The following is a 22,652-nucleotide window of genomic DNA, read 5'->3' on the forward strand; positions in this document are numbered from 1 at the left end:
TCTTATGAATAACATCCGAAGGAAAAAAAATGAGAAAAAATATTTTTAACTCCCTCTTCTTACAATCTGATATAAGCAATTTAATTGTGTTAAAAGAAAGGTGATATTATAAACAAAATTTAATATGACCATTGAGGAAACAAGAATGAACATTTCCATTAAAATATTACTTAAATAACAGGGTTCAAAATGGTATACATGGGATACAGTGGGCATAGCGGTTAAAACATAGGGGCTGGAGGAAACACATGAGTAAGGATACAAGCTCCATTATTTACCAGCTCCATTAGATTGGGCAAGTTATTTAACTTCTCAGAGCCAAGCATTCCTCATAAGAAATATTGAAATAATAAAGACTGCATCCCTAGATAGGTTTTGTGATAATTAAATAAGAGAATGGACTTAGAACACTTTAATCAGTGCACTTAGGTAAGTGCTTAATAAATGCTTAATGTTATTGTCATCCTCTCAAAATTGTTTCCACTTAACATGATCATAATAAACAAAAGATTTTGGCATTTAAAAAATTCCAGAAAGAAATTGACCAAAATATTAATATATTTCTGGGAATCAGTAGCAGGGTTCTTTTCCAAATATTCTAAAATGAATATATTATAATTAAAATAAACTAAATCATGTATTATTTTAAATATTCCAAACTAAGAAAATATTTTGTGATAAGAGAAGGCATCCGACCTGGTTCTAGGTCCCTGCTAGGAGACTAGTCACCCATATTTACTGAGAAAATCATATCTTTATGAGAAAATCATGCAATGTAGTAGTTGAAAACATGGGTTCCAGTCCCACTGTTGACTATCTGGTAATCATCTTGGTGATTCAGGATAAGTTTGTACAACCTCTGGAAACCGTCTTTGCAAAATGGAATAATAAAAGTAGCTCATTTGTGTGGTATCTCCAAAAATGCTTCCATTTCAAACTTCACGTTTTTATAAACACAGGAATCATGTCACCATCACTTTTGTTTAAAAACTATTTTTCACACATATTGTAAAGCTCCTGTTATTAAAACTCTATGCTCCTGGAGCATTAATACATAGAATGAGATAAATCAGCCAGAGACAGACCCAAGTACATATGATAAAGGGCATTCCAACCAACGGGAAAAAGGAAGATGCCTTAGTAAATAATGTTAGAACAACATGGGAAAATATTTAATTGGATCCACTCCTCATACCTCACACCAAGATAAATTCCAAATGAAATCTAATTGTACAAAATGAAACCATGGAAGAAAATAGCTGGGGCTTACTTTAGAACCTGGAAGTGGGAAACCATTCCCATCTCAAAATCCAGATCCAGTGGGGAAATGAATGACCACATAAAGATAAATATAACTACAAAAAAATAAGTAATAATTAAAATTTACATGTAAAAATGAAACACTGTAAGCAAAATAAAGATAGTAGGGAAAAAAACTGCAATATATCATGAAGGAATAATAGCCCTAGTTTATATGGAACTTCTAAAAACTGAGAAGGGAAAGATCAACAGCCCAATGTAGGCAAAAGATGTACATATAGTTCATAGAAAAAGAAATGCAAATGGTCCTCAGCATAAGAAAAGATGCTTAACTTCACTAATGATATGAGAAATACAAATTAAAACAACATGAGATCCCATTTTTCACCTTTCAGATTAGCCAAAACTCCAAAAGCTTACAACATACTCTGTTGGTGAGACTGGGAAAATTGGCTCTCTTGTATATTACTGTTGGGAACACAAAACCTTTCAAACCCAATGGAGATGGATTTGGCAATTTCTACAAAAATACATATGATTTACTCTTTGACCCATCAATTCCTCTTATAAAAATCAACCCCCAAAAGTACTAGTAAAAAATATGAGATAATGTATGTACAAGACTATTCACTACAAGACCAATAATAGCAAAGGACTGGAAATAACCCAAATGTCCATCAACAAGGGACTGGTTAAACTACAGTACAGCACACAAGGGAGCTGTCAGATACATAAGGCAGATCCCCATATACTGCTATGGACATCTCTCCAGGACACACGAATAAAGAAAAAAGCACAGAAGACTGTGTACTGAATGTTACAGTTTGGGTGAGAAAGGGAAGAACATATGCTGTATAAACACAGCTACTTACATATTTGAGAAGAAATAAGGGAAAGATGAACCAAAATTAATCAGAAGAAAAACCAAAACAATTTTTATCAAGAAAGGGACAGACCAAAAAGGAAGAAATGGAGATAAAAGTGAGATCTCTCCCCACATACTTCATTCCATAGTTGTGATTTTGGAAAATCATGTAAACATGTTATATAACTGAAAAATATAAACAAAAAAAGACAAAAATAAAGCAACCTCCAAAATTTAAAATCAAACTGAAATAAGTGGACCTAAGTATATATCAAATTAACTAGCATAACCACACAGAAAACAATTCTTCCTAGTATTCTGACACGCTGCATTCAGTGTATTTGGCACCACTAAGGTTGTTATTTTGTCAATACCGTATTTTCCTTTCTTAAAAATATGTGTTTGTTAGCCCTGTCCACTGAAACTGTTCAGAAGTAATGACAACCCAGTAAAAATGGGTAATCGAAATATTAGAAAGACTATTTTCAATCTGTGTCACGAACAGTCTGAGATAATCACCAAGAGAGTGAATTTATGCCTTTTTCTAATTAGGAAACAAACGTTGAGATTTTACCTAAACTGTTAAGAGAATCCAGAGTAGTGCTGGTCCATGGCAAATTTTTCAGGTTTTCTTATTTCACATTAGAGAAATAGGAACAAATTCTCTCACACACTCACACACACACACACAGCTATACCTATATATCCACATCTAAACATACATACACATACTCTCCTATATTCCTATATACACACACAACCACATATATACATACATATAAATACATATATATGAACATATGTGTCTGTGTGTGAAGTCGGCAATAACCCTTACCACAATTTTATGTGAAAATGTACTTTTTTGGAAGGAAAAATAGAGTAAGTATTGGTCCTAAGTAGGTTCCCCCAATTTTTTTTTTTTAATTCTTGGCTCCAAATCAAATGTCTGGACACTGTATGACAGAGCAAACCCCACAAGCACAAAGAAGCAGGAGGGTCAAGAGAAAAGAGCGTGAACCTGGAGAGCTGACAGCCAGGAATGGCATCTCCGCTCTGCATCAGCCAGGCTGTGACTCTGGACCAACAACACAACATCTGCATGCCTTGCTGACTCCTCTGTGACCCAGGGACCCAAAGAAAGGCCCACCCACCTCACAGGGTTGTTTTGAGGCTCCAAATGCACCGAGTGCTGCAGAAACATTAAAAGCATGAGAGGGATATAATTTATTCTATTTAACCAGGATGTGTACAGTGATACACATCAATAATTCAGAGTGTCACTTTACATCCCTCCCTGCCCCCACCAAAAAGCAAAGTGATTCATTTAAGAGCACTTAAGACAGAAACGAACCTTGATGGGAAAATCCAGCCTATTCCTTCTAATCAGCAGGACTGTGTCAAAACCATTCTGGACAGATGGATATTTAGTTCGATTTTTAAAGACCTCCAGGGAAGGAGATTCTACAAACTGCCTTGACAGCTGATGTGCCAACGCATTGTAGGATAACTTATAAATATAAGGACAGTTGAGAAGGGTCTCCAGAATGCAGCCCAGCGTGTGTGTGCACTCACTGAGCACACACACAGCTAAGGAGGTTCCTGAAAATTGTAGCCATCCCTTTGATTGCTCTTCCTCTTCCTTTTAATTATAATTGGTCCTTCAGAAAGTAAGTAAATTAAGTGCAGGGGAAAAAAAGAGAAGACTTTGTGTTAATAAGATAGGTTCTGAATAACATAAAATAAAATGATCATACCAATCACGCAGAAATAGAATACTTCGTACAGAAATAAGGGTGGAGTGGAGGAGAGCGTTTTCTCTCCTGGCACATGGTAGATGCTCAATAAACATGTGTTAGGTGAGTACATCTGAGAAGTATAATCTGCCTCTTATCCATATTAATAAGGAAGTGCCTTCTTGATATGCTGTTTGGAAGTGACCACAACACAGCTGATTGAACGCCGAAGAGTCAGTTAAATCTGTTGTTCCATCTTTCTACAGGGTTACTGGCTCTCAGAATCTGTTGTTTACCAACTCAGGTAGACTTCCAGACTTAGCTCCAGGCCACAGGAAGTCCTCGTAGCCAAAAACCCAGCAGGAATAACAGGAGGGACAAACGGAGGATCAAATCCAGCCTGCACTTCCTTCCCTGGTCCTCTTCTCATTCCTCTGCCCAGAGGGGCACCTCTCCTACTTCTGCACAGAAGCACTTTGTACACTTTCAGAAAGTCTTGCTTTGCCCCACCTCTAGGTCTCCAAGATTTGAAGACTGCTCTTTCAATAAAGAACAATCCTTGGAGACTGAAGAGCAAATCCAAAATCACTCCAAATCAGTGACTGTCAGCTAGGGCAATTTTGCCCGCAGAGAACATTTGGCAATGTCTATATTTTTTATTGTTCTGATTGGAGGATTCGTATTGGCATCTAATGGGTAGGGGCCAGAGGTGCTGCTAAACCTCCTATGATGCACAGGATGGTGGAAAAAGGAATTACGTGGCTCAAGATGTCCACAGTGCCAATGTCAAGAAGCCCTGTGCTAGATCAGAGTCCTCTCTACAGTGTCTCCGAGGCCATGAAAGTTTCATCTATGACGGTTTACAGTGAGCAGTCTGCTTAGGCATCCACCGCTTAACTTACTGACCCAACAAATATTTGCTGAATGCCTATCGTTCTCTACCAGGCATGCAAACAAATAAAAGGCATTACCCTTCCTCAAGCTAGCTGGAAAAGAAAGTGCAAAACATACGGTATTTTGTTGGAAACAAACTAACAAACAAGAAACCCAGCAGGTATTCAAGTACATAACTGCATACAGTGTTTTTGTCATTTCTGATGAGATAAGCGAGAATGTGGTCAGATAGGGCTTCCTGGAATAAGTCTAAAGTCCTCTTTTTTTTTTTTTTTTAAGGAAGGTAATAGACATGAAATTGAGACAAAGTGGGAGAGACAATTTAGTTTAGCATGTTCTCTGGAACACTGTAGAGTTTTCCCCATAGAAAGTGATTATAAATAGTAGTTCAGTTCCAGGTCAGCCCAGAAAAGCTTATTTAACCATAATCCAGCTGAGGTAATAAAACCAGAGGAGTCCTGGGGTATAAGAGCCCTGAGCTTTGGGACTCAGAAGAAAGAAGGTCAAAGAGATTATCTGTCCCCTCCCCACTTCCCTCTTTCTCCTTCCTCCCTTCCCCCACTCCCACCCCCACCAAATCTCCTATGGGTAAGAGAGTAATCCTAGAAATTTAACTAGTTATCTTTTCTTAATTTAAAAGTAGAGAGCATAAAAATTCAAACTGTACCCAAAAACCTGCAAAACAACAAAAAATCCTCTCTCAGACCCAGGTCCCCAGGCTCCTTTCCCAGAGGCAGCCAAGTTACTGTTTCCTATATTTCCTCCGGAAATACTCTCTGCATATACTCATACAAACAAATACAAGCATATATAACTTTGCAAATCTATATACAGAAATGGGAGCATACCATACAGTCTGTTTTGTACTTTCTTTTTAACCGCAAATCTACCTTGTTTCTTTAATGGCTGCAGAATATTCCATCATGTAGATGTGTCGTTTGTATCAACATTAGGTTGGCTCCTGGGAACATTCTGAAAAAGCAAAAGTTTATCCTTCCCCTCTTACAACTCAGGACCCCAAACCCCAAGGTTCCCCTGTTCTTAGTGAAGAGCTGCCCAACCCTTCACTTTCTCTCTGCTGACTGGTTCCCCTCTATCCCCTTTCCCAAAGCCTCCACACTCCCAAAGCATGTGCTTCTCTCCACCCAACACACTTACCTCCTTTCAGAGTGGCTGACCTCACTCACCAACCTCATTCTGAAGAAAGCAATCTGATTCATACTAATTATTACATGAGTACTGACAAGTCCTTAACCCTCACATTTATAAAAGGCCAACCCAATTACTGTAGTTCCACGGAGAACAACAAAATTAAACAAAATTTAAAAGAAAATAAAGCTAGAATAGAAGCTGTCAATAATACACAATTGTGAGTTGGGGGTTACCATATTGACTGCTGACTCATGTCAGAGAATCTAGGCAGAGAGAGTTTCCTGTAACCGATGATATTTTGGACAGTTTCTTCTTTTCTCTCTGGCTAAATATCCAATCATTCTTCCAAAGTTCTAAGATTTTTTACAATACTCTTATTCAGTAGGCTGTCTGCAGGTATGATCATTCATAAACAAGTATTTGTAACATAGGGACCCACCATTCTGAGACTTGCCACCAGTAAACTAAGAGCAGAAAAGAACGTTTTGTTTAACTAAACTCTCCAGTATACTTCTTATGAAATCCTATAGGCCATATAAAAGTACCAATATCTCTTCATCAGATGCACGGAAAACTGCTTGAGTAGCTACTGGCATCTTGTTGCTACATTATAGACAGAAATAACTGTTCCCTTTTCACCAGGGGCAGGAGGGATGCAGACTCATTTCTGAAATTATATCCCTTTTGGAGAGAGACCCAAAGTAGATGCTGACGTAATATGGTAACATGGAACTCCAGACATTATCTATATTAATGGCATTCTTTTGCTATCCTTATGAAATTTGACTAATTTTTCAGAGAATTTAAAACGAACTTGTGATTTGATTATATGGAATTCTGCTTCTTTTACAGTCCCTTACTTTTTCTTTCTTTTTTTCCCCTTAGTTTTCTATTGCAAGCTTTGGCTCATAAACAGTGAACCAAATGCTCTGCCTATACACCTGTATGGAAATCATCCTCAGTTTGTCCCAAGGTTATTGAGTATTAGATATCACATTCTAGGGATTTCTATCCAGTTCTATTCCCCAGAGACATATTAGTTAGGCTCCAAGAAAGAAATCTGTCCCTCATTAGCTGGAGTAGCCAGGGAGAGATTTCCGCTGGATCCACGTGAACCAAGCGGGAACACGGGTACGGCATGCGATCTCGCATTCACCGAGGGCTTGCAGCACTGCTGCAGACTGTGCCTCCAGCTGGGGAGTTACGCTGAGTAAGCTCTGCTACCAGTATTCAGGAGGGAGGGAGAGAAGAATGCGCGTGAAGAGAGCAACGTAACCTGTGAACATTCCTGTCAACAGCACAAGCTCTCAGCTAAGACCCAAAAACCCAAAGATGATAGAGACAAAGGCCCCTCTCGGGAAACTGATGAGTGGGAAAAATAAATAAGTAAACAATCACAAGTGAATGGGAGCAGGAAGAAAAGTTAGAGATGTTGAAGGTCTGAACTAGGCAGTGGCAGTGGGTACAAAGAAGGGATGAGAGAGACCGGAAGGACGTGGAGAGTCACTTCACCGCGACTGATGGCGGCATCCTGGGGGCGATGGAAGAGAACTGGAGTTGAAGATGACACTAAATAAGGCAGGGAATGAAAAAGAGGAGGAATGGATAATGAGTTCAGTCTGAGACGCACTGACCTTCAGATGCCCGTAGAAAATCGTGGTAGGTCATAACCCTTTAAAATTTATATTAACTTGAAATTAGTCCCATGAAAAATAAATAAATCTTTTCTTCACGAGGATCCCTAATGAAAGCTTAACAATCGCAAGACAAAAGGAGTGTATCATCAAGCATGGGATAATGGACTAAGTGCATGCCAGCACCTGGTGATAGCAGATCCAGTGCACAGAAGCAAACGGTGGTCATCATTAGTAGTAAATAAGAAATATGAAAGAGCCGACTGTTAGTCCTTGAGTTCAAGGCCAGGGAGAGGCCTCACTATAAACTGTGTATCCTTAGTGAAATCAAAGCAAAGTCAGTAACAGTACATTAAAACCATACCCCGAGAGTCATAATTTCAACTGCTTGAGTTAAAAACCAAATTCTGTCCTTTAAGTGTCCACGTAAATATCCTTTGCTAGTGTAAACACAGAATAACTCAAGAGAAAGAATGCACAAAATGACTTCCACGTGGTGTATGGCCCAGGGCACAGCCTGCAGGCAGCCAGAGAGCCAGGGTTCAAATCCCAGTTCTGCAGCCCTGAGACCTTAAGCAAGTAGCATCAACCCTCTGAGGTCACTGCTCCTTGTAGTGAGATATGGACTGCTCTTAGACAGGCATGACCAAGCACACACCCAAGATATAAGCCTTTCTTACAGGCACAGCCCTAAAGCAGTGCCGCCCAACAGAAATACGATGTGAGCCATATCTTAATTTTAACTTTTCTAGTAGCTACTTTAAAAAATTTTTTTAAATCAACTGAAGTTAATTTAACAATATAGTTTAACTCTACGTATCCAGATCATCATCGTTGCAACATGTAATCGATATAAAATTATCGACAAGATAATTTACTTATTTTTTTAGCTAAGTCTTTGAAATCAGGGTACAATTTGCACTCACAGCACATCTCAATCCAGACACAAAATTTTATTGGAGGTCCCTGGTATAGTTGAAAAAGTAGATTCACATATCAACTTTGTCCCAGACATAGAAAAAGTTTTTCCAATAACTGAGTCGGGCATCAGTTTTTAAGTTGAAATGAAATAAAATTAAATGTTCAATTCATTCGTTGCACTAACCACATTTCAAGTACTCAACAGCCAGTCATGGCCACTGGCTACAATACGGGACAGCTCAGTGCTCAGGTAAAAGCAATACTCTGAGAACCACCCTAAGGTTCTGGCTATGCCCTCACTTGTAGACACCCACAAGAGAACTTGGACACACACAGGTATGTGATTAAGGTGAGACTGGAGTTGTGCAGAACCAATTCATAAGCACTGAGAAAAAGGGGATTTAGAGAAAGGCAGAGCATGCAGAGTCCAGAAACACAGATCCACAGAAAACAGAAGCAACCCTCTGTGACTCCCTAGCCTTCCCACCACCAACCATAAACCCACCTGTAACTAAATACATACTTTCTGCTTTCCCTTCTCATATAATGGAAGGAATATTCCTGGATCCTAGCAAAGCCAACCCTACACTTGTGCTTTGAATTCCATCCCCACCATCCTCCTCCTGCTGTTATCCTTCTCTCCCCTGCATCACCAGTTTCTCCTACTCCACTGGATCAATTCCATCAACGTTCATTCAAATATGCTGTAGTAGTTCCCATAGGAAAAAAAAGAAACAACAACAAAAATCTTTTCACCTTAAGTTTAGCTCCACCTTCAGCCCTTCCCAGCAACACTTCTTGAACAATTTACCTCTATTCGCTATCTCCAGTTCATCACCTCCATTCCCCTGAACCTTGCCAACGTCAGCAACTCCCTTGAGGGTGCCAAATTTAATGAGCATTTCAACATCCTCCCTTTATTTGACCTCCTCAGCAGCATTTGACTTGTCCTTTTTAAAAACTGTGTCGGGCTTCCCTGGTGGCACAGTGGTTAAGAATCCGCCTGCCAATGCAGGGGACACGGGTTTGAGCCCTGGTCCGGGAAGATCCCACATGCCGCACAGCAACTAAGCCCGTGTGCCACAACTACTGAGCCTGCACTCTAGAGCCCATGAGCCACAACTACTGAGCCACGAGCCACAACTACTGAAGCCCGTGCGCCTAGAGCCCGTGCTCCACAACAAGAGAAGCCACCGCAATGAAAAGCCCGCGCACTGCAACAAAGAGTAGCCCCCGCTCGCCGCAACTAGAGAAAGCCCACGCAAAACAACGGAAACCCAACGCAGCCATAAATAAATAAATTAAATAAATAAATTTATAAATAAATAAAAACTGTGTCTTCTCCTGGCTTCTGTTTCGAATTTACCTAATTCTCTGTCATCTCACAAGACCCATCTTGTCTTGTTTGTCCTTTTCTACCAGACTCTAAAGGCTGGAGAGCTTGGGGCTCGGTTCTGGCCCCTCTTCTCATCTCTACCCTTTTTGTCTAGGTGACCTCAGCAGTTTTCCAGGGTTTGAAATACCACATGTACCATATAAGGTCTGATGACTCTCTCAAATTTATACTTCCTTCCTGGCCTCTCCCCTGAGCTTCATGACATAGAGAGAAAAGCTTAATGGCTGCCTCCACATGGAAGCTCATATCCAACCAAACAGAATTTCTGTCTTCCACTTGTTCCTCCCCTAGTCTTCCTCATTTAAGTTAAATGGCCACGCCATTCAATCATTTGTTAGAACCAAAATTCTGGGAGACATCTTTGTATTCTCTGCTCCTTCATTCTCAACATCTGTTCTTCAGCATGAGGCTGAAGGAGCCCTACCTCCAAAGTAAAACTTGAAATGGTCCTCTTTTCTTCGTTTCCATTGCCACCAGCTTAGTCCAAACCACCATTATCTTACCCATCCCCCATAATTATTCCCTGTGTTCATTCTTGGCCACATACAATCCATTTTTTCCACCCATCAGCCAAGGTTATCTTCTTGAAAACGTAAATCAAATTGGGTCACACCCCTACTTTAAAACTTTCAACGGCTTCCATTATAGTTATTATAGTTACAGTAAAGTCCCCACTCTTTATCGTGGCCCTGCCTAGTCTCCCTTCTTACATCCTATACCACTTCCCCCTTTGCTCTCTCCAGCCTTCTCTTCATGCCTACAACATACCAAACTCCTTCTTACTGCAAAATTTCTACACTAGCTACTCCTTCTGCCTTCAGCCTAAATAGATGGCCTCTCCTTAGAGGTGGACCAAGCAAATACGCACAAGGAAGACAAAACCTTCCTTGCAATGGTTCCGAGCCTCCTCCAACACAGAGAAGCATATGTGACCCAGGCCCCAAATGCTATACCGTAAGGCTTGCCTAGAATGATTCAACTGGAAAACGTTCAAAGAGGCAATACTATACGCCCATTAGAGATCTGGAACATTTTAACCCGCCATCTCTGCTATGTGAATAGTGATAGCTTTGCCTTCCACATATGAAACACAGAAACAAAAATCTGCACCTTCATCCCAGTTAATCATGGAAAATAAGTACTATTTAGGCTTTGAGAAAGGACAGTATAACTCTGAGCAAGTAATTCCTTTCAAAGTCACACCTAAGTCGTTCATAATTCTCTCAACCCTTTCTTTCCCATAAGAAAAAAATTAATTCCCTGGCATTTCAGCTTAAAATCAGCTAAGCAAAATTTCACTGGGAAGATGTTGCTTAAGCATGACAAAGACACACCATAATTCTCAATCTCTTCCAAACAGCTGGTAGATTTTAAATTCCTGGCCAATGGGACGCAAAAAAAGAAATCTTTCACACATCTTTAGACTACAAAACTGATATTTCAGAATCAACTCTGTTTATTCTTGTCCTTCCATGAATTGTTAACATCGGGAGCTGGACATTTACCAACAAATAAGTTTATAAATCAAGAAAAAAACTTTTTCAGTTGAACCTAATAACTAGACAAAGCAGAATCAGAACTATAAAGAGATCAAAGAGAGATTTTCCTCCAGACTCACAAAGGTACAGGGTGGGGGTCAGTAGATCACCAAGCAGTGAGGACTGTCAACCCCTGTGCTTCACAGCAGTGTCCCGGAAACGCCCAGGCCTCCGCAGGGAGGCTCCTTAGATTTCGCAGGGAGGCTGGACCCCAGATACCAGGTTTTCCAGCCTGAGAAAGATCCCAGAAGTCAGAATCGCCTGAGCTAACACGGACAAGCATATCAACAGTGACCATGAAGGGCTGGAAATTGGAACCCTTCCCCTCTACCCAATTCCCCACCATTCTGTCATCCTTTACATTCTCGCGTGCATCCTTAAAAAAGGCAAAGGAAGCCCTGTCCTAACTGAGCCAAGTATTTCTAGGGGTCAACTTCAAGCTAAAATAAAGAAATAAATAATAAAGAAATAGAATATTTCTTACAAAAATTATTTCATTACTAATAGCATGTTTTTTATACTGGCAATATATTAGAATAAATGCTCTTTGTGAAAACCGCTACATATTCTAAAATACATACTCCGTTTTCTAAAATATCACATTGCTAATTAAAGACTTGTAACTCACCCCTATTAAATACTGTTAAATAAAACCATTTTATCTGTCAATATTAGTGCTCGTGCTATTTCTGTGCATGCCTTTTCTAGTCAAGGAAATTTTGTTAAAAGGACAAAAGTTGAAAACTGTAACCTCAGCAATCACTAACTTTGGGGACTTATCCCCTGGTACAAATGTTCATGCATATGCATATTTTTATCACATACTCAGACAGATGCCCTTGCATTGATTTGAATACTTGCATAAATATTAATGTGTACAAATGCTTGCATGCAGAAAGCCCATTTAAGAAACATCCAATTGCACAGATTAGGAACATTAGATACTAACCGTATTAACACTTCACAAAATACATGCACAAGTTTGCATGACAAAAAAAAAAGGGCACAATCCATTGGAAGAGGCCAGATTCTCTCAACATGTTTGCCATTTTGTAGGTGTCAACTGGGAATTTACACAAACTATTTGAAGCCTTTAGGTTACTTATAATTCACTATTTACATGCATCTCTCCTGGTTTGAAAACTAAACTTCCCTTTTACAGAAAATTTATAAACTGTTAGCCATGACCCCAAAAGGACGTGTCAATTTTTTAAGTCACTAAATGGCCTCAGAAGCTTTTTCAAAAAGAATATGACTCGAAAGTAATTTTCACAAAACATCATTCTCAAAACTTAGCTGTATACCATTACATTATACATCTGATTCATTCTTAGAGGTGGCAGGTAAATGTGAACTTTAAAAAGTACACACATACACACACACACACACAAAAATACACTAAAGCCCCTGGTTTAGTCAATTTGGATACAGCACAACTGGCAGTTGGCTCTTGTCCTCCACCCAGCTTCCGTTTTCAAATGCAGACAGGCTAAACTTCTTATCTGAGGGACATGGGTGACGAGGAAGTAACTTCCTTGTGACCATTTGGGACTTCTCAATTCAATAAATGGCCAGCGGGGTACGCTACAAGTTTCACTTTATTTTTGTACTTTTTGGACAGCACAGATTAACTTTAAAATATTTCTTCATTAACTTTGACCAAAAATCAAGTCTGCATTTTACACTTGGACTTCTTGTATCCTCTTTATCATATTATTGCAAGATCTCACTGCCCACTTTAGATTGGACATTAGTCTCACCTGTGACTGAGCCAGCCCTAAGAGACAGGTCCACAGTCAAAACAAAGGACAGAGAAAGAGTTCTCAACCCAAAGTATTACTTCTTCTCCCTGAAACCCAGATTCAGCTCTTACGAGAACATGGCAAGCATCTTAAAAGCTAAAAGGATACACAAAGCATTTGGCACTTTTTCTGCCTCTCCTAGAAGGACAGACTTTTGATAAAAGGTTGTATGGCAGGAACTGACCATGGCCACTAATACCCATTTTTTGCCTTCCTCCTTGGCATACCACTACTCCGTATTTCCAGCCCCCAGCAGTCAAATGAGTTCACAGGACTGAATTCTGGCCTGTGAAACATGGATGGATGTGATGTACCCGACTTCCAGACCAAGCCCCTAACACCTCTTATGATCCACCATGGTTCCTCTCTATGACTGACTGCATGCCAGATGTACTCACCTAGTGGAGAATTCCAAGGCCCAGGCAACAGCAGAGACACTAGACAGAAGGGGCCTGGATCACTGAATGACTCCATGGAGCAGAGCCCTTAAGCACCCCACCCCCACTACCACTGCATTGGCCTCGTATGTGAGAGAGGGATCAACTTTATCGTGCTCAGATCTGAGGATTGTTTATTTCAACAGCTAATCTACTCTGATTCATATAAGGTGTAACCACAGCACATACAACATCACTAACATTTCCTTAGTAGACGAGTCTTTAAGACATTGCAACACATCTCTTCTAGGAGCCAAATGGGAGGAGAGGAGATCAAGGAGTGTGGCAGGACAGGTCAGGGCCTTGTAAAAGTCTGAGTGGAAATGAATCCAGAAAAAAACTTACATGCTGTGCATCAGTGAAGTAAAGGGCCACACAATTTCACTTGTTCATTAAAACGTTTATTGGATGCTAACACATGCCAGGCACAATGTCTGGTGCTGAGGTTAAAAATATGACTGGCCACGTGCCCTGAGCTCAAGGAACCACAGCCTAGCTGACTGGGGAGAAAGAAAATAAAATCAGTTCTTCGCCAAAGTGTGGCAAATGCTATAAAAGTCGCCCTGAGGAAGCAGCTACAATCCCCTCTCAGATGTGGATTTTGTGTAATACACAGCTTGGGTATCCATAACAAAGGTCACAAAACAAATTCATTTCTGGATGAAAAATAACAGAAATTTTGAATCTGCCAAGACTGTGCTAAATATGACAGACATCAACTGTGAGCATACTAGTAATTCTAATATTAACTAATGCTGCAGATGATTCTTGGCATCTCTTTATCAAAGTCGCTAAGCACCACACAGCAAGAACACACATAACAGAACTGCAGATGCCGCCCTCCCCCACCCCGCCCCCGCCAGGTGAGCAAGTCCACTGCAGCAACCTGCCTTAAAATATCCATACCACCTGGACATTGCACCATGGACACCGACGGACCTCCTCCTGCAGATCAAATACTGAATCTGGAATCTGTGCCTTCTGATGAAGCAGAAGCAGAATTTAAGCGTTAGTTTCAACCCCTTTAAGTTAAGATACAGAATTCCAGCAGAAACATGGGTTTTCCTCCATCGTCCATCCACCTCCTCCATCCTATTTAAAAGCTAGCACTTAAATAACCCTGCTGTTTATCATAATGCTTGTGAGGAAGCAAAACACCATTAGGGATTCATCTAAAAATCTTAAGAGTTCTGAGCCTAAATTGGGAAACAACTCATTTGCGAACTTGTGTGTTGTGCTGAGCTGCATTAATGAGATTTTTTCTCTCCTTGAACGCATGAGAATCATTAAATCAGTATGCATACTGTCATTGAAACGACCACCTTCTACACTTACCAATGAAAATTCTATAACAGACATTAGCTCACAGGAAAATTTTGCAACATTGTCTAATCAAGATGTTTTATACAAAACTATGAGTGACCGTAACCAAAATAGTCAAAATAATACTTCAAGGATATCCAAATAAAATAAACTGTTAAAAATGGTGATAAATTTGAAGATTGGAAATACTGTTCCTATTTCCACAAAAACAAAATGAAGTGACTCTTTAAACATTTTCGTGCCAAGATCTTTTCTCAATTTTCAGTTTATTTCACAATAATAACAAAACTATCTGTCACTGAGCACTATGCCAAGTGCTAATATTTAATTCTCATAATTATCCTACAAGTGAAAGTATTTTTTTAAATTAATTAGTTTATTTATTTTATTTTTGGCTGCATTGAGTCTTCGTTGCTGCGCGCGGGCTTTCTCTAGTTGCGGCGAGCGGGGGCTACTCCTCATTGCGGTGCGCGGGCTTCTCATCGCGGTGGTTTCTCTTGTGGCGGGGCACGGGCTCTAGGCGCGCGGGCTTCAACAGTTGTGGTCCGCAGGCTCCAGAGTGCAGGCTCAGTAGTTGTGGCACAAGGGTTTAGTTGCTCCACAGCATGTGGGATCTTCCCAGAAAAGGGATCCAACCCGTGTCCCCTGCATTGGCAGGCGGATTCTTAACCACTGCACCACAGGGAAGTCCCAAGTTAAAGTATTTTTTAATTTCCATTTTACAGATGTGGAAACTTAAGATACAGTGAAATAAATGAAGCAGAAACCCTTTATGACTCTATTTTCTAGAGAAACAGAGGTAATAAAAGATGCTGTCATTTGAACACCAGTCTTTTCTGCCTCTAAAAATCAGCTCTTAAGGCCCAAAGTTCTGCCGAGTACAGAACCTAGGCAACAGCAGGTAGTGATGATGAAATAGGTACAGGCAGAATCCAACCTCAGGTCGGCTTGTCTCTATGGTTCATGTCTTTCCTGTCCCGAGTCACATCGTTCACTGCGTCCATTCCCCACTTCACTTTACAGTTAGATCTGACCTAAGAGCAAGAATCAAGTGAGAGCTTAAATCTGATTGACAGCTTCTTCTCTAGTCTACAAACATTCCAAAAGCAGAAAGCCAGCTGCCTCTCCCTTGGCATGCTCCCACTGAATCCAAATAAATAATGCAGTGTTTTCTGTGTTTTAATTTTCTTCAGGATTACTGTTCATTATGGTTTAATTTCTGCCTGTTGTAATTATTGCCTATTCTGTCCTTCAAACTGACCTTGTCATCCAACATTGTTCAACAGACTTGAACATGCTCCCACCTTCTGAATAAGGTTAGGTCGCTTCTTTTTCGGGGCCATAAACATCAGCTCAATCTCGAATATTCTTCTTAAAAGAACAAAACCATACAGAAGAAGAAAACTGGATCTTTCATAAATAACAGAGGACTTTTTGCCCGGTATTAATCCCCATTTCAAAATATAACACTTTGGGATCCTCAGGAATAATTGCCTCCACTTGGCTTTCAGTGTGTGATCTGGAGGGATTTCAGAGAGCATCTGGCAAGCACAGAGCAGCCCAGTGATGTACACCGGCATCCCCTCCTCTACACACGCATTTCCCTGACTCTCCCAAGCCAGACTATACTGCTTTCCCCGGGTTTCTCAATTACATTTTAATAAAATTATAAAAAGCCAAAAAGGAAAGCCAATCATCCCTCCATGTACCCATCTCCATAGACAGAGCCTGATTTCACATTGTTATTTAACAGTGCCTTTCTTCTGCATCACACAAAGGGCTTTTCCATCAGGCTTTCACTGATCCTCTCAGCTTAAGCATAAGTATTATCATTCCCGTTTGAGATGTAAGAGAAAGAAGCATAATGATTGAGATATAAGGCTCTGCTGAAATAGGTCATTTTAAAAGTTGAAAGAGCCTTAAGACTTTATTATATAATCCACATATCGTAGGAAGTTATTTCTTTTTTGTTCTTTTTTATTATTATTATTTTTATTTATATATGTTTGGCTGCATTGGGTCTTCATTGCTGTGCCGGGCTTTCTCCAGTTGCGGCGAGCAGGGGCTACTCTTCACTGCGGTGCGCGGGCTTCTCATTGCAGTGGCCTCTCTTGTTGAGGAGCACAGGCCCTAGGCGCGCGGGCTTCAGTAGTTGCAGCACACGGCCTCAGTAGCTGTGGCTCAGTATTAGTGGTTCGCAGGCCCTAGAGCGCAGGCTCAGTAGTTGTGGTGCACGGGCTTAGTTGCTCCACGGCATGTGGGATCTTCCCGGACCAGGGCTTGAACCCATGTCCCCTGCGTTGGCAGGTGGATTCTTAACCACTGCATCACCAGGGAAGTCGTGGAAGTTATTTCTTGCTTCTTACCTACATATCTTGCTACAATTCAAAACTAACTTCCTTTGCTTTTAACTAGGATCAAGTCCTCAATTTCTTACACACATAAAAACTGTCATTCAAAACTATTCAACTACAAGGATTTCGTTCCTTTGCATTCTGACTTGAGGAGCCAATGGTAAATCATCTCGGACAGGTATCCTTATAAGCTGCCAGAAAAGATTATTTCCGGACAGTACCCTGAGGACAACAAGGACCCCAGGTCATCTCTTGGACCATCTATATGCACAACATAGTCATCTGTGCTGATTGATGTCTACGATCTCTGGCCTGTTGAATGAGCAAGAGGCAGTTACGTTTTCTGAGTTAAAGTTAGCTGCACTCTGGTTTGTCATCTAACTTTTGAAAACAAAGCAACAAAAGTTTAGTTTAACCTTTATTAAAACATAGTTAAGTTTACCCCAATTGCCAACAGTTTAGAAATGGAGATTTTCCTCTCCATATTTGTATGGAACTAATGTAGCACCTGCACACAATGCGAAAGGCATACATATCTATATGGGTTTACACTCTCAGACATGCCAACCTGACATTGTGTCTGAGACTGGCCATCCCCGGCTTGTGTCACGGTTGGTGCGCGAACACACCTTTGCCCTATTTACATACCATACCGACACCTGTGCTCGACATTTGTCATTCAAGTCTAAATCCATGCAACAAAAGTGCTTAAGTTATTTTATTTTTAATTGGCATAGCTTAAAAATACGGAGATACAAGAAGTCGTGATTTTGTCGTTGTTGTTCTGCAAAAGCAGAGCCCTACAAACACTAGTGTTACAATCGTCACAGGCCCAACAAGAGCCGGACGTAGGGGCTTCAAGATCCATGGTAAAAACTGCAGTGAAATACCACCCATACAAGGGCCAAGGTGACAACAGGACTAGATAAACCACTCCCAACATTTAGACAAACGATGACCCTAAAGTCTAGTGCCATTCCTTTACTAAAAAATACCTTTTAGTTACTCCCCCAATCTTCAGGATAAAATTAGTATTTGCAGTTCCTCAGAGGCAGTTTCATTCTTGACTCCTTGTATACTCAGTTCCCTATGTGGGAAGTTTTCACCACCCACCACTCGCCATCACCTCTTCCTCCCCTGTCTCCATCCTTATTCATTCTTACAAACTCATTTCATGCCACCTCCTTCTGTAAGCCACCTGTGGCCGTCACCACATCCCACCTAGGGCTGGGTTCCTGACTCTATGATACCCAAACCCCGAAACCTCATCTGTCTCCTAACAGGCTGTGCTGTGTGTTCTGGGCTGAGCGAGATCCATGCTTAGATCCTGCGTCCCCAGCTCCCAGCACAAAACCAAGCACAGAGCAGGCACCTTCAGAGGAAGGTAGAACAAGAAAGGTAAGTACATCCTGAAGTAGAATATGCATTAATCCTTAACCTCAAGTATCACATGAGTAAGTCCCACACTCACACTGTCTGGGGCAACGCAGTGCCTTCCTGCACCCCAGCACATAAAGGAACGTTTGAATGGGAGATTCCACTCATCGGTGATAAAGCTCTGTTTCCGGTGGTAACAAATTTGAAACTTCTAAATTTGGTCCTAATATCACCATGTGGCCTCCAAAATGCCATTTAAGGATAAATGAACTGCTGCATTAACAAAAAGAAGTTCCTGGTAATTCCCTGGCGGTCCAGTGGTTAGGACTCAGCACTTTCACTGTTGTGGCCCCAGTTCAATCCCCGGTAGGGGAACTAAGATCCTGAAAGCCGCGAGGCGCGACAAAAACAAAAAAAAACACAGAAGCTTACATCTTGGACATTTGCACTATGGCACAAGGGCTCCAGATACAACATATAAGCAACAATCCCGAAATTCTGGTGTAGAGGGAAAATTCTGCATTTTAAAGTCAGGAAAAAACCCTGGACTCAAACCTCCACTCTGTTCTTCACTGGTTGTATGCATTTAGGAAATTTATTTATTTTCTCTGGGCTTGTTTTATCCATGACATGAGGATAATGACAGCTATTTCTAGGGACTGTTGAGAAAAACAAATGAAATAACAAATGTGAAAGACTGTGCCCAGCACAGAGTGAGCCCTTCATGAACGTTTGTCCCCAGCCTCGTCCTCCATTCAGGGAGGAGGCGTCATCTAAGCATAAACAGTGGTGCACAGTGTCACAATGACTGACATTCTCATGCTTGACTCCCGAACAGCTGATTGAGGATAAACCTGCCGACCGTTGTGTGCTTTATGGTGCAAGAAGCCAATCAGGTTTTCTCCAAAACCTGTACATTGTTTCCATATATGGAAATTGTGTTTTCATATCATCTTTTCATCATTTGGATGTGAAAATCTGTGTTTTCAAGATGCAGTGGCCCTTGTGTTGCTGGTAGCTAGTCAGGGGGATGAGGTATAAACCTAAGAACATCGGGGCCTTCAAATGTTTCCAAAACGCTCTATTCTGTAAGCTGGGTATTGGGTACATGTGTGCCCACTTTATTACTATTCTTTAAACTGTACATAAGTTTCCATAGACAGTTTTGTTTGTGTAATATATTTTACAGTTTAAAAGGGGGGTGTAGTCTTAATACTGGGAGACTGAAATCAAGGTCACAGGCATGGAAATCCCAATGGCATTTACTATGGATAACTCATAAATATTTTGTGTACTTGAAGTGATGAATTCTTTTGAGCCTCTGATGATATTTTAGAGGATTTACAGTTTAATAATTAGGAGTCCTTTTTTAAATACACCTCAAAAGTCTATTTCTGAATGACTGCAAATTTCAACAATGACCATCAATGTAATTCAAAGAGTCATGCATCCAAAGAGAAGGGCAAAACAGGCTAGAGGTCAAGAGACCTTGGTTCTAGCCCCAATTATATTCCTGACAGTGTGGCAGAGTTGCAAGTTAACCTGCAAAGTATTCAGTAAACACAGACTCCATGTCAGGTGGTACTTTGTCTAACACCCTCATCTGGGGTAACTGCAAAATATAGGCTATTTTATGAAGACAGGCTAAAAGCTGCCAAACTGATACCGCCCCCCTCTTCTTGTGCCTTCTCTCAGGACATTTTTTTTTTCTTTTGGTTGTGCCATGCGAGGCATGAGGGATCTTAGCTCCCCGACCAGGGATCGAACCCCTGCCCCTGCAGTGGAGGTGCAGAGTCTTAACCACTGGACCGCCAGGGAAGTCCCACTCAGGACATTTTCTTACCTCCAGTTTCTGGTGTGCTTATGGTGGCAAATTAAAAAATAATTTAACTAATTATCTAATTTTAAAGATATTATTGTAATAATCGCAGTGATGATCTAAGGAGTAATCTGCAAAAGTAAACACAGCACTCACCAGTTTAACAGCCTTCCAGTTGTGTCGTGCTTTGGCATTTACAAATCACAGTCACAGACATTTGTACTGAGAAATCACACACACACACACACACACACACACACACACGCACACAGAGGAGGTGTCAGGAGACAAATGGGTAAGAACGTAGGAAGCAGATGGAAGGACTGTCTCATAAACAGACTGAGCACAGGCTTCATAAACATAAGTGACGTGAGGCACCCCCAAAATAGCAAAGAGTTCGATGAAGTTATCCAGAAGCATGCAATCAGAAAATCTAATAAACTACTCATCATCTTCAGGGTATCTGTGTGTCCTGTGCTTTAGAGGTCAGCATTGTTATTGTGGACTTTTTAATATATTTCATTTAAGGGGAAGCACCATAATCTTTGTAGAATTTAGAACCCTCAAAGGTTATTATAAGCTAACCCTGGAAGCAGAAATAGTCATGGAATAGAGGTTGGAAGCAATGCAAATAATTTTAGCCATCTGTCCTGCCTCGTGCTAAATATTTCACCATTTTTTGACCGATAACATGAAGTCTATGATCAGAAAGCAACGGGCTAGTCAGTTTACTCTAAATAACCCTGTGGTGTGGTTTATTTAATTATATAAGTGACACTAAATTATTTTTATAAGTACAAAAAATGGTTTTCCTCCTTAAATAAATAAATAATGACCTACCCTTCACAGTACTTAGTAATTTAACATGTCGAATGCCTTATCTAGCGAAACATAAATGTGAAATAAAGTTATGAAAACATTTACAATAAATGCCCAGGGGTGCACTGGAGCAACTTTTGGAGAAAATGAGGGAAATAAATGGTTAACTGCCAGCATACACATTCATGCTGGAGGACACAAAGAGGTTCACAGCAGTTGTTAAATTCATTTAGAGAAACTCACTTTATTTTTCCAACAGAGCTCTCACCAGCTAATCTGTATTACAACCTCCAGGAGTCAATATTCTCAGCAGGATCGAGATTCGGGCCACACTGATTCAGCTATTTAATCTTGCAAGAGAACGATATTTGGCAGGAAAAGACCCCACAGCACTGAGGGGACGTCCCAGAGGTTCGCTGTCAGCACAGACTGGGCCAAGAACACCGAAAGTGGAAACCAAATAGCACCAACTGATGTTTAGCAATTCATTTCAGTACCTCTCTACTCAAACACATACGTACACTCTACATACGTGTGCTAACGGACACATCACACGTTCATATATGGCTCTTCCAGATCCATGTATTTTGGACCAAGTCATGAAAATTTTTCAACTCAAAACTATCGCTACAAAGGTTGGGAGTAGGAAAGAGATGAAGAAAAATGGCCATAGTTTTACTTTCAAAACCCTTCAACTTCTTAAGCACTGAAAACCAAAATAGAGAGAACATGTATCTGAACTTTTAAATGCATGCAAATATTTATATGTTAATCTTTTTAGCCATCCTGAAATTAATAAGCCAATCGATACTCTTCTATAGATGAGCATTTTTTACATTTTATATATAATACTATGGTGTGATAAATTTTTAATGATAGTTTCCGGAAGCCCATACTGACAGGCAAACAGGGAATAGGGAAAACAAACACAGGACACAGGAAAACTGAAAAACAAAACTGATAGCACCTACTATACAAATGAACTGTATGAATCACTGTTCAAGAAAATGATTCAGTAAAATTCTCCAAAAACTATTTTAAAACAATGATGGCAAGGGTTCGATTTCTTTACCTCCCAAACCTGGTTAGTTATCCTTCTGATATTAACACAGTGTTTCCCTCTATCAAGCACTTATCACTGCGCTGCAATTATCTGCTCGCCTTTTATAGGGTAACCTACAGGCTCCATGAGGTTAAGGGTCATATCTATTTTATTTCTCATTAAATCCCCACCTGCTAGCAAAGTGCCTGGCACAGAGCAAACACTCAAAATGTTTGTTAAATCAGCAATTGTTGTCAAAAGTGGTTTCTTTTGAAAAAGAAATGGG

General features: G+C 40.4%; 1 protein-coding gene across 1 annotated transcript in view; it reads right to left on the reverse strand.

The window, feature by feature from the left end:
• Positions 1-425: 425 nt before the first annotated feature.
• Positions 426-22,652, reverse strand: part of LOC309625677 (LIM zinc-binding domain-containing Nebulette-like) — a 213,210-nt gene continuing 190,983 nt past the window's right edge. The window contains exon 7 of the mRNA XM_082385738.1: positions 426-5,724. The gene's annotated coding sequence lies outside the window, so the exon portion shown is untranslated. The remainder of the gene's footprint in view (positions 5,725-22,652) is intronic.

This window comes from Balaenoptera borealis, assembly GCF_965194805.1.
Source record: "Balaenoptera borealis genome assembly, chromosome: 3".
Classification (NCBI taxonomy): domain Eukaryota; kingdom Metazoa; phylum Chordata; class Mammalia; order Artiodactyla; family Balaenopteridae; genus Balaenoptera; species Balaenoptera borealis.